Source organism: Athene cunicularia (genome assembly GCF_003259725.1).
Source record: "Athene cunicularia isolate RWA chromosome 2 unlocalized genomic scaffold, athCun1 chr2_part1, whole genome shotgun sequence".
In the NCBI taxonomy this organism is placed as follows: domain Eukaryota; kingdom Metazoa; phylum Chordata; class Aves; order Strigiformes; family Strigidae; genus Athene; species Athene cunicularia.
Window position 1 is genome coordinate 89,910,770 of NW_020799095.1, and position 11,366 is coordinate 89,922,135.

General features: G+C 42.3%; 1 long non-coding RNA gene across 1 annotated transcript; it reads right to left on the minus strand.

Moving 5' to 3' along the window:
• Positions 1-1,457: 1,457 nt before the first annotated feature.
• Positions 1,458-10,962, minus strand: LOC113476658. The gene is made up of 3 exons (XR_003397760.1): positions 10,952-10,962; positions 7,320-7,322; positions 1,458-1,560 (listed from the first exon to the last, which is right to left on the minus strand). It is a non-coding gene; the product is annotated as an uncharacterized LOC113476658 (long non-coding RNA).
• Positions 10,963-11,366: the final 404 nt, after the last annotated feature.

Consider the following 11,366-nt stretch of genomic DNA (forward strand, 5'->3'; position numbering starts at 1 on the left):
CTTTTGGTTTCCCACAGCCTCCTCACAGAGAAACCGATGCATTATGGTCTAGACAAGTGGTCTGTGCGGTGGGTGGGGATCTGGGTGACAGGCCACACCCAGAGGGTGGTGGTAAATAGCTCCTTTTCAGAATGCCAACCTGTCACAAGTGGGATCCCCCAAGGTACGATATTGGGCCCAATGCTGTTTAATATCTTCAATAGTGATCTGGGTGATGCAATCAAGTGTACCCTTGTCGCGGTAGAGACGGTCATGCGACAATTGACAGTTAAGTTAAGAGTAAAAGAAGAAGTCTGTTTATTGTTTTTCTACATACCTTATATATCTTTTACAACTACCGCAAGCTCTAACATAATTGGCTAAACCCATAGCAACGGTACACCCATAGCAACGGTACATGATTGGATAGCTTTCTTAAAGTTTTACTTCTGAACATGATTAACACAGTTCCTTATCTACGTTCAACAGTTTCATGTTTCTTCCAGCAGATGTTCACTGTCCTTGCTCCTTATCTGTGGTATGTCCTCCTGCATGCAGACTCCTCACGGGTACGGGATGATCTGGCTGAGGTTAAATTCCATCTGCTCTGCCAGGCGTTTAGCAGACCCGCTGCCTACCCCGACAATTCCCCCTTTTTGTGTTTGTGCTACAAATACTGCATGAGCAGCCTTCTGCAGGGCCCTTTGCAGAAGACTGAAAAGACATGACATTAAAGCACACTTATGATAACTAACAGGATCATTCCAGTGGTTCTGATCAAAGAGATCAGCCAGCCCGATAACCCCCATCCTTTAAACAACTTTGTTAACCAATCGAGACCATCATCTTCTGTCAAACGCTTAGCACCATCTTTTAACTGTTGTATGCTCTTATGGATCAATTCAGAATGATCTGCAGTTGCTGGGGAAACCTGGTTGCAGCGAGGATTTAGAGTACCTTTCCTCAAAAGTTGGAAATCCTACGCGATGCGTCCATCCGTAGGTGAGGCATCCAGCATCGCTGCAAGCAAGTCCAGCCTCTAAATCAACAGGCCAAAATAACTGGCAATTTTCTTTGTGCAGAAACATCTGATTTCATCTTCCTGTTGGGTTCCACCCAGAGCCTGGCCACCACTCAAGGGGGAAAACCAAAGGAGTTTCTACTTGAGTTCTTAATTCTTGATATTGCTAAGCAAAGTTAGTTGAAAACACACATTCTGATAGCATTTCATCCTTATTAATAACTACATTCCATCTAAACTACATCTTTCACTAGTGACTAGTAAGCCTAGATATTTCATTAAGGAGTTACAATTACTGTTAGCATTTTCTCTTAAAAGAATTGGCAATTGCAGTGTAGTTTGTTCTGTTGCAGAAGCAAACATCACTCGGACATTCTGCTTAAATGATCAGTCGAAGAGATCACAAACTGTCGGCACAGGGGCACTCACAGCACCCACAGCTGGATCCTGAGTGCTGGCTGCCTCTCACGCCTCAGGTGTGGTCGCACACACCTTGCCGGTAACCATCGGGAGCCGTGACCTGTGGAAACACAAGCATAACCTCTTCCCCAGGTTAATAACTTACGTGGTCCACTCCACTGGCCAGTAACTAAACCTTTAACATGTACTTTGATGCCCTTTTGCAAATTCTGTTTTGAAAAAAGAGAGGAAAATTGTTGCAATATAGGAGGTGTAGAAGCAACATCCCCATAATGAAGAATATTAAGAATATAAACTGCTTTATCTAAACACGCCTGTGGTGGTTTCCCAACCATTCCCCCTTTTTGTTTTTGAAGCTGCTGCTTCAGCGTGCCATATGCACGCTCGACAATTGCTTGTCCTGTTGGGGAATGGGGAATCCCTGTAATATGAGTAACACCCCATAAATTAAAAAATGTTTGAACTTTCTGTGAGGCATATGCTGGACCATTATCTGTTTTAATTTGACGTGGCACCCCAAGGACAGAAAAAGCTTTCTGTAAATGTTGGATTACATCCTTACTTATTTCTCCATTATGTGCTGTTGCCACCAAAGCATGTGAATAATTATCAACAGAAACATGAACATATTTCTGTCGACCAAACTCAGGTATATGAGTAACATCAGTTTGCCAAATCTGTAAAGCTTGAATACGTCTGGGATTAGTACTGAAGTACACTGGAGTATGAGTTCCTTGACAATCAGGACTAGCAGCAACAATAGACCGAGCCTCAGAATGAGACAAACCAAACTGTTGTCGTAGAGCTCGAAAACCTTGATGAAAAAATTGATGTGATAGAACAGCTTGTTGTTTCATATTAGGAACAGTACTCAAATGCATTGCAGAGACAAGAGCATCCGCTCTGGCATTACCTTCTGTATAAAATCCAGGTAAGGTGGTATGACTATGTATGTACATGATAAAATAGGGTTCTGTGCGCAACTGAATGTTTGTCCAGAGTTCTATCAAAACCTCAAATAACATTTGATTGTTTGATGAAATTAAGACTACTTTGTCTAGTCGGGAAACTAAGTTAGCCATATAAGCAGAATCAGTTACAATATTAATAGGAGTAGGAAAGGTAGTAAAAACAAGAGTCATCGCACGTAGTTCATCAATTTGTGGAGAACCCTTTGGTAAACAACTTTGTTATTCCAGACATCATTCTCGTACCACACCACTGCTGCTTTACTAGTTTTTCCTGATCCATCCATGACTACAGTAAGGCCTTTAACAGATTCTGGCTGGCTCAAGTGCTTCTGACCAAATGGCATTTCTTGAGCAAATTTTAGTAGCGGGTGTGATGGAAGATAATAAGACACTTGTTCCTGAAAGTTTGCTAAGGCTGCTTGTAACTCATACTTGTTTGCAAGGCACCACTCAAAGTACCAGTTCTGAACAGGTAAAACAATCGTAGCTGGATCATGGCCTGTTAACTCCAAACAGCGTTTTCTGGCTTTTATGATCACACCAGCAATTAACTCAAATAATCAAGGAGAAATTTTCTGTGGTCTGAATGATAAAAACATCCATTCTAAAATGTGTAAGGGGTCATTCCACTCAGGATTCCACTGCACCAAGGCACCAAATGGCACAGTTTTGTCAATCAGTACAAAGAATTGTACTAATTGAGACAGATCTATTCGAGAAACAAATTTTTTGTGTATGGATTGCTCCACAATATGAATTGCATTTAATGCTTCTTTATTTAATGTTCTGGGTTCTGTTGGATCATTGGAATTATTTAACAATTCCAGCAAAGGTTGTAGCTGTGAATTGGTCAGTCCGAGGTAAGGTCTGATCAATTCAAAGATCCCATTAATTTCTGCACATCATTGAGTGTTTTAACCTCGAGGTCAAGTTTTACAGGTTGGGGAATAACCTGCTTGTTCTTAACTGTCATCCCCAAATATTTCCAGGGCTCTGTTTTTTGCACTTTTTCAGGGGCAATAATCAATTCATATTGTTGCAATGATTCTCTAGTAAAATTCTCCATGTCACGCAACTGCTCCTCGCTGTTTGATGACAACAAAATGTCATCCATATAATGATAACAATAACTGGTGGGAAATTTTTCCCGTACAGGTGACAATGCTTGTGCCACAAACCATTGGCATATTGTTGGAGAGTTTTTCATGCCCTGCGGCAACACCTTCCAGTGATATCTTTGTACAGGTTCTGCATGATTAACAGAAGGCACAGAGAATGCAAAATTTTTCTTTGTCCTGAGAAGCTAATGGTATTGTAAAGAAACAGTCTTTTAAATCTATAACTATAATTTCCCAGTTGTGAGGGATCATAGCAGGTGAGGGCATACTTGGTTGCAGAGCCCTCATCGTGGCCATAACAGTATTAACTTGCCACAGGTCATGTAAAAACCTCCATTTACCTGATTTCTTTTTGATTACAAATACAGGAGTGTTCCAGGGGCTCTGAGAGGGTTCAATGTGTCCGGCAACCAACTGTTCTTGTACCAATTCTTGCAGGGCCTTTAACTTTTCAATTGGCAAGAGCCACTGATCTACTCATACAGGTTCAGTTGTTAATCAAGTTAATTCCAGTGTAGGCCATTTAATGCCCTGCAGAACAGTGACCCTCGTTAAAAATCTGTAGTAATCTTCACACCTTACAAGCATTCCCTTCCCCACAGATTCGGGGTGGGGCTGTCATCATATGGGATTTGACAGTCACCTGTTGACCCTCAGGGTCCTACTACTCCCATATCCATATTTTCTGTTGACCAGGAATAATGAGATATAATAGTTACATCAGCTCCTGTGTCCAGAAGTCCAGTAAGTGTTACTGTCGCTGGCAGTTCTCTTCTGTTGCATAGTGTACAGGTCATCTGCGGTCTTGATGATGAAACAGTCTGTGACTAAAAGACTTGCGAAGGTCCTGTGGAGTCGATTCCTCCATCATGTCGCAACTGTTTTTCTGTCTTAGGAACACAACTTAAAAAAGGTATAAGTTGAGCAATGCAAGTGATTTTTGGAATGGTTACTGGTGGGTAAGGAGTAGAAATCATAGCACAGATTTGTCCAGTAAAATCAGCATCAGTAATGCTCACATGCACAATTAATTTAAAATGCTACCCAAGCTTACAATATTCTCCTCAGGTAGATGGTACAGAGGTGCACTCTCCCCACAGAGTATACACCTAAATTCAAGACAACAATTAGCACAGAATTACTGCCTCCTACTAGAAGAGGTATTTCACCTGTGCCACTTAAAACACTGAGCATGAATAAACAGGCAGCCCCCGTGACCCAGCGGGTGGGCACTAGGGCTCTGCACTAAGGAATGTTCACTCGTCCTGCACTCCCCCCAGTACAGAGCCTGCCCTGCTCTCCATTCCTCTCTGGCCACTTCGGGTCAGAGGACTCCACACTGCGCAGCTGCAGCTGGGCTGCGCCTCACACGCAAATCAATCACACACACACAAATCAATCACACAACTACATGTAGAGGCCTCTTACACTTGTCACTCATACAACATAAAATGACAAACACTACAAACAGTAAAACACCATTAAAAATATAAAAAGCCATTGCTTGTTGATGATGAGGTGCTGACAGACAAGGGACGGTGCATCACAGTGTCAGCACCTGCTGTGAAAAAACTGCAGCTTTTGGGGTTCGGGGGGGGCCCTGCGGTGGGGGGGGTCTGGAATGCTGAGTACAGCCGTGAGCGATCGCTTCCAGTATACTTGTTGTAAATGAGTTTTTTAAGTCCATCCTCATTAATGCTTTTCTGTAGTTCTTTAATAACAGGAAAATACCATTCTCATCAGCAGATAGTGGACGTGTGGGGCTGGTGGCTTTTCTGGAGGTGTTTCAGCTACAACTGTAGGATCCATCCGAGAATCGGACCCACTAGGTGACCTGGCATCGGCTGCAGCTGCTGCGGCAGTCCCATCACTTTTTAACTGTTTCAGGGGTTGATGTACCAGTTGCCATGCAGTTAAAAATGACACAGTGATGGCATTCTTCCTTACGGCCGCCTCGAATAAGGCGATCCCTGCCTCTTTCCATGTTTCGAGATCAAAAGCAGAGCGTGCATCAGCAGGGACTGCATTCCTTTTGCACCAGATAAACAAAGTACACAGGGCTTTTTCCTCATCAGAGGGAGCTGGTGGAACAGAGGGCTCCACGATGGGAGGTGGAGGGGGCACTGCCTGAGGGACTTTCTGCTCATTCGGTCTTTGTGGAGGAAACAACTCATCTTGGGCTTCCTCATCAGAGTCCTCGTACAATCCCCTCGCCCTCAACCATGGTCTATGTTTAGGACGGGCTCCCCCAGCTCTTTTTGATGTAGGTTTATCAGAGCGGTGCAAAGTTTGCATAGCGGCACTTAATTCTCCTTCTTCATCACTCTCATTATCACTCTCACCCTCCCAAAACTGCTCTGGGGACCTGGGAAGGACAGTCACAGCATCTGGAGGGAGCGTACATGGCGTAGCTTTTTGTTCTGTCTGTTTATCAGCCAGATTCAATGCTCGCAAATTGTCAGTAAGTTCTTTAGTGTTGGGTTCACCGCCCTCAGAGTCTCTGTCAGACTCACTACGTACTGCTGGCTCCTCTGGAGGAGCTGATGGTGTTACGTTTGCCATATCAGAATCCTGCGAGGGAGAAGCCCCTCCAGGGTCTTCCTGTATCGGCACAGGGGGAGGTGGAGGTGGACGAGAATGCCTCCTGCTTTTTCCTGTCAATGGTTTTCGTCCCGCCACTGTAGACAGTGTGGGATCATCATAACTGAGCCCAGGACCAAACGAACTAGAGGCAGGAGTGGATTCTTTCTTTCTTTCAGCGTCATGTTCCTTTTTCCACTCCTTCAGGGTCTCAGTTAGCACACGCCATGTAGTTGCTAGCTCACACGCTTCTTTCTGTCCTTTTGAAACTTCATCCCATAGCTTTTCGCCTATTCTCTGCCATACAGTCACACTGAATGCAGTGGTTACATTAGCTTCAAAGCCTTGCGTCTTATTCCATATCAACATTTTCTTCAGGCTTTGTTCTGGGGTTTTACCCCTTTCTCTTTTTAAAGGGGCTTTCCAGGCAGACAAAATTGTCTCCTCTTTATTTAGTTCCTGCCCCATATTATAACTTAATAAGTTTTCCCCGGTGGCTCACCTTGTACGCAGGTGTCAAAATGTCAGGTCCGGACCAGGCAGAATCCCCTCTGCTCTCAGCTTCACCGGTCTCCGTCTCCGCTGCACCTCGCCCTGCAGCTCTTAAAAAAAAAAATCCCCTATGTTCCACTTGTATCACGTCGGGGTCACCAATTGTCGCGGTAGAGACGGTCATGCGACAATTGACAGTTAAGTTAAGAGTAAAAGAAGAAGTCTGTTTATTGTTTTTCTACATACCTTATATATCTTTTACAACTACCGCAAGCTCTAACATAATTGGCTAAACCCATAGCAACGGTACACCCATAGCAACGGTACATGATTGGATAGCTTTCTTAAAGTTTTACTTCTGAACATGATTAACACAGTTCCTTATCTACGTTCAACAGTTTCATGTTTCTTCCAGCAGATGTTCACTGTCCTTGCTCCTTATCTGTGGTATGTCCTCCTGCATGCAGACTCCTCACGGGTACGGGATGATCTGGCTGAGGTTAAATTCCATCTGCTCTGCCAGGCGTTTAGCAGACCCGCTGCCTACCCCGACATACCCTGATGAAGTTTGCCGATGGTACCAAACTGAGTGGGGAAGTGGACACTTCAGAAGGGACAGCCACCCTGCAGGAAGACACGGATAGGCTGGAAGAGTGGGCTAACAAGAACTTTATGAAGTTCAGCAAGAACAAGTGTAAGGTCTTGCACCTGGGAAAACATAATCCAGGAGTGCAGCACAGGCTGGGATTTACACAGCTGGGGAGAAGCTCTGGAAAGGGATCTGAGGGTCCTGGTGGACAACAAACTCCATATGAGTGAACAGTATTCTGCAACAGCAAAGAAAGCCAGCAGGATGCCAGGTTGCTCAACAAGGGCACTATCAGCAGAGATAAAGACGCCATTATTCCACGCTTGTCAGGCCACACCAGGAATAATGAGTTCAGTTTTGATCCCCACTATACAAAAAAGATGTGGACAGAGAAGGGCCACAACAATGATCAAGGGACAGGGAAGCCTGCCATGCGAGAAAAGTCTGAGTGAAATCAGTTTGTTCAGCCTTGGGAAGAGAAGGCTTAGGGGACACCTTATTACCATGTTCCACTATTTAAAGGGTGGCCTCAATGAAGATGATGACTCCCTTTTTACAAGGAAAAAGATGAGGGGTAATGGGTACAAGTTACTCCTGAAGAGATTCTGATGGGACACAAAAGGAAAATTTTTCACAATGAGAACAATCAGCCATTGGAATAATCTCTCCAGGGAAGTGGTGGACTCCCCATCATTGGATACATCTAGGATTTGACTGGAGATGTTACTGGGCCATCTCGTCTAGACCATGCTTTTGCCAAGAAAGGTTGAACCAGATGATCCTTTCCAACCCTGATATTCTATGATTCTATGATATGTCAATGCACATAAGTGCTATCATTTATCATATCAAACTGTTTATTTTATTCTTCTTATACCTCTTTTGCTATGCAGTATTTCTATTTGTTTAAGCATGTTGGCACCATGGTGCAAGGCCAAGTAAAGGTTGCTCTTGCAACTTAGCCCATTTCCAAGCAAAGATGTCAAGCTTTTCCTACAGCGTACTGAGCTTTGTGTCCTGGTTTCAGTTAGGAAATTTCTAGGAATTGGGATTTCTAGGAATTTCTAGATAGGGAATAGGAATATATAGGAAAATGGGAATTTCTAGTTGGGAAATTACTAGGAATTTTCTTCCTAGTAGCTGCTATAGTGCTGTGTTTTGGATTTAGGATGAGAATAATGTTGATAACACACTGAAGTTTTAATTGTTGCTGAGCAGCGCTTACACTGTCAGGGACTTTTCAGCTTCTCATATGCCCTGTCAGCGAGGAGGCTGGGGGTGCACAAGAAGCTGGGAGGGGACACAAACAGAACAACTAACCCAAACTAGCTAAAGGGATATTCCATACCATATGATGTCATGCTAACCAATAAAACTGGGGGGAGTTGGCTGGGGGGTAGCCACCCACTGCTTGTGGTGTGGCTGGGCATTGGTTAGCAGATGGTGAGCAATTGCATTGTGCATCACTTGTTTTGTATATTCTTTATTATTAGTATTATTTTCCCTTTCTTTTCTGTCCTATTAAACTGTCTTTATTTCAACCCATGAGTTTTACCTTTTTTCCAATTTTCTCCCCCACCCCAGAGAGCAATCAGCTGTGCGATGTTTATCTTCCTGCTGGGTTAAACCACATCACTTTGAATGAAATCAAGTGAAATCACATGTTTTCCAAGCACAAAGGCTAACATCTATTTTCAGAGTATATCATCACAGAGGAGAACAACATGTTCTCTGTTTAATGTGACTCTATTGCTTGTACTAGAAGATAAAACACTAAGTATTGCTTTGGAGAGGAAGTTCTATTAAAAGTACCATGAAGATAGCCCACATAATTTTATTCAAGTTATCAAGTGTGTGATGACTTACAAAAATCATTTAAGCTATGATGAAGATTATTTTTACATTGTTTAAAATAACCTATACCAGTTGCAAGTGAGGCTTCTAAGGCCAAAGAATTGGTGCAATATGAATTTCCCATTATTGTTCCTACTGCTGCCACAGTCCCTACACTGCTCCTCTAATAAATCCCATGTGTGGTACAAGTGCACTATTTCTTCTGCCTGAGAAACCCAATAGCCAATGAATATGGGAAGGATGGTATTAGTATCAGTCAGCAGAAGAGTTTCTGATATTCTAGTGTTTTCTAACCTGCAAAAGTCCCCAGTTTCCTTTATTATTTCAAGAGAACATAGGAGTGTTAATACAGTCAGGAAGAACATGCACTGAAGTGTGAAGTTTATATCTAAACTTGTGGACCCAAGATTATTTTTGAGTCATATACTAACCCTGTCCCATGTAAGCATGAGTGTTTATGTGCAGATATGCACAAACATATACTAGCCCTATATCTTGGGCTATTATTGCTATGGAGAACTGATGTAGAGAAGGAGAATGATGCTGAGCCAGACAAAGAGAACAGGGCTATCTCTTGCCTTGGGAATAGTGGGTTCCAACCCAGCAGAACTTAACACATGTCACTAAAAGCTTTCTTTGTCATTCTGTCTTTATATTAACATGCATGTGGCACAACACAAGTTGTAACAAGGAGGAAATATGCCACATCACATGCAAGATGTAAAAAGTTACAGCATGTACCAACATGTAATTTCCATATATATGTATACATATATATATATATATATATATATGCTTTTTTACTAGTGCTTAAATGCATCATAGATTTTTCACATGTTTGTTCACCTGCACAGTATTTCTCAGTAGGGAATTTCTTGGCTATCCCCCAGCTTTCAAAGATGAGCATGTAGCAATTCAGTCTTAGTGCAAAAAGGGTCATGTAGCAGAAAATTACAAGGTCTTTTACCAGGTAATGGCTATTTTCTCTGTTTTTCAAAGCGTATCATCTAAGTCATCTTGTCTTCTTAGTGTTATTGTTAGGAATAACATACACTGTTCTTGTTTTGTGCTGTACTGCTCACTGAAACACCATGCACAAATCTGCTAATAAGTTTTCTGCTGAGACCTTCCAGTCAAAATGTGCTGAGTTGCCACTGATGATGCTTCATGCTAACTAGCCTCTAGTGAAACACCATTCTTTTCTTCTGTTAGAGTGGTTGATATGAATATTTTTCCATAGCCTCACTGAAAAACTGTCTTAATTTTCTGTGTATAGTAGTTGCACCTAAGAAGATAACAAAACAAGAAAGCGAAGTTAAGGGCATCCAATTCCCTCCTCTAGTGCGCTTAGTAATTGCACACATACTTTCATCGCCATCATTTATGGTACATAAGAGCAAGAGCAGGAAGCATTCTGTTGGCAATGACATAATGCAGAAACCAAGCAAGTATCAGAGAAATGGTGAAGTTTCAAAACTACAGTGCTGCAGATCAGCCTATGCACCTATAATGCAGCTACAAGAAAAAATGAAAATGGCAGAAACTCAGAGGAAAGGTGATAAAACCAGTGAAATTTCACATGGCATATGTTGCTACATGTATGTTTTCAGTGGGCTGTGGTCATTACCCTTAGAGGCATTAATGGGTGATTTAGACTAACTTATATGGTGTACTCCTGCCAATGGGAGACTGGAATTCAGCAACATAGCCTTTGTGGCAGACTGCAGAATGAAAAAAAAAAAAAAAACCAAACCAAAAAAAGGTGTAACAAACCTTAAGGGTTTTTTAAGAAACCTTGAATTAAACACTTCAGCAAACTGTGAATTGTTGCCCACTATTATCTTTCTCTTCTGAACACAATAAAAATAAGTACTCGGAGACCGGGACTTGCCTGATCTCCAGCTGATTTTCCACACAATGACACTACATCTTGTCCTGTCCTCTCCCTCATCTATCTAACACTTAGCCATCAAGACATACAGAGAGACAATGTCATCTGTTCAGAAAGTGCTTAAGTGCTGGCCTAGTATTATCACCCTTTACCAAAATTACCAGACATGATAAGTGCTGTGATGGTGTTTTGTTTTGGGTTTGTTGGTTTTGGTTTTTTTTTCCCTGATAGTGTATGCTTTTGCTAAACAGCAATTATTTAAACTAAACTTCTCCACTCAAGCATCTGTCTCAAGCATAGAGTTTTGGGGGAGGGAAATCTCAGCTCAGATGGTTCAGCTGCTTCTGAGAAGAAGGAAATTCTTGCTGCTTTTCCATGTTAAAAAAAAAAAAATCTGATCACTTTTTCAAAATGGTGCCATTTTTATAGCTGTTCAGGAGATGTGAGGAAG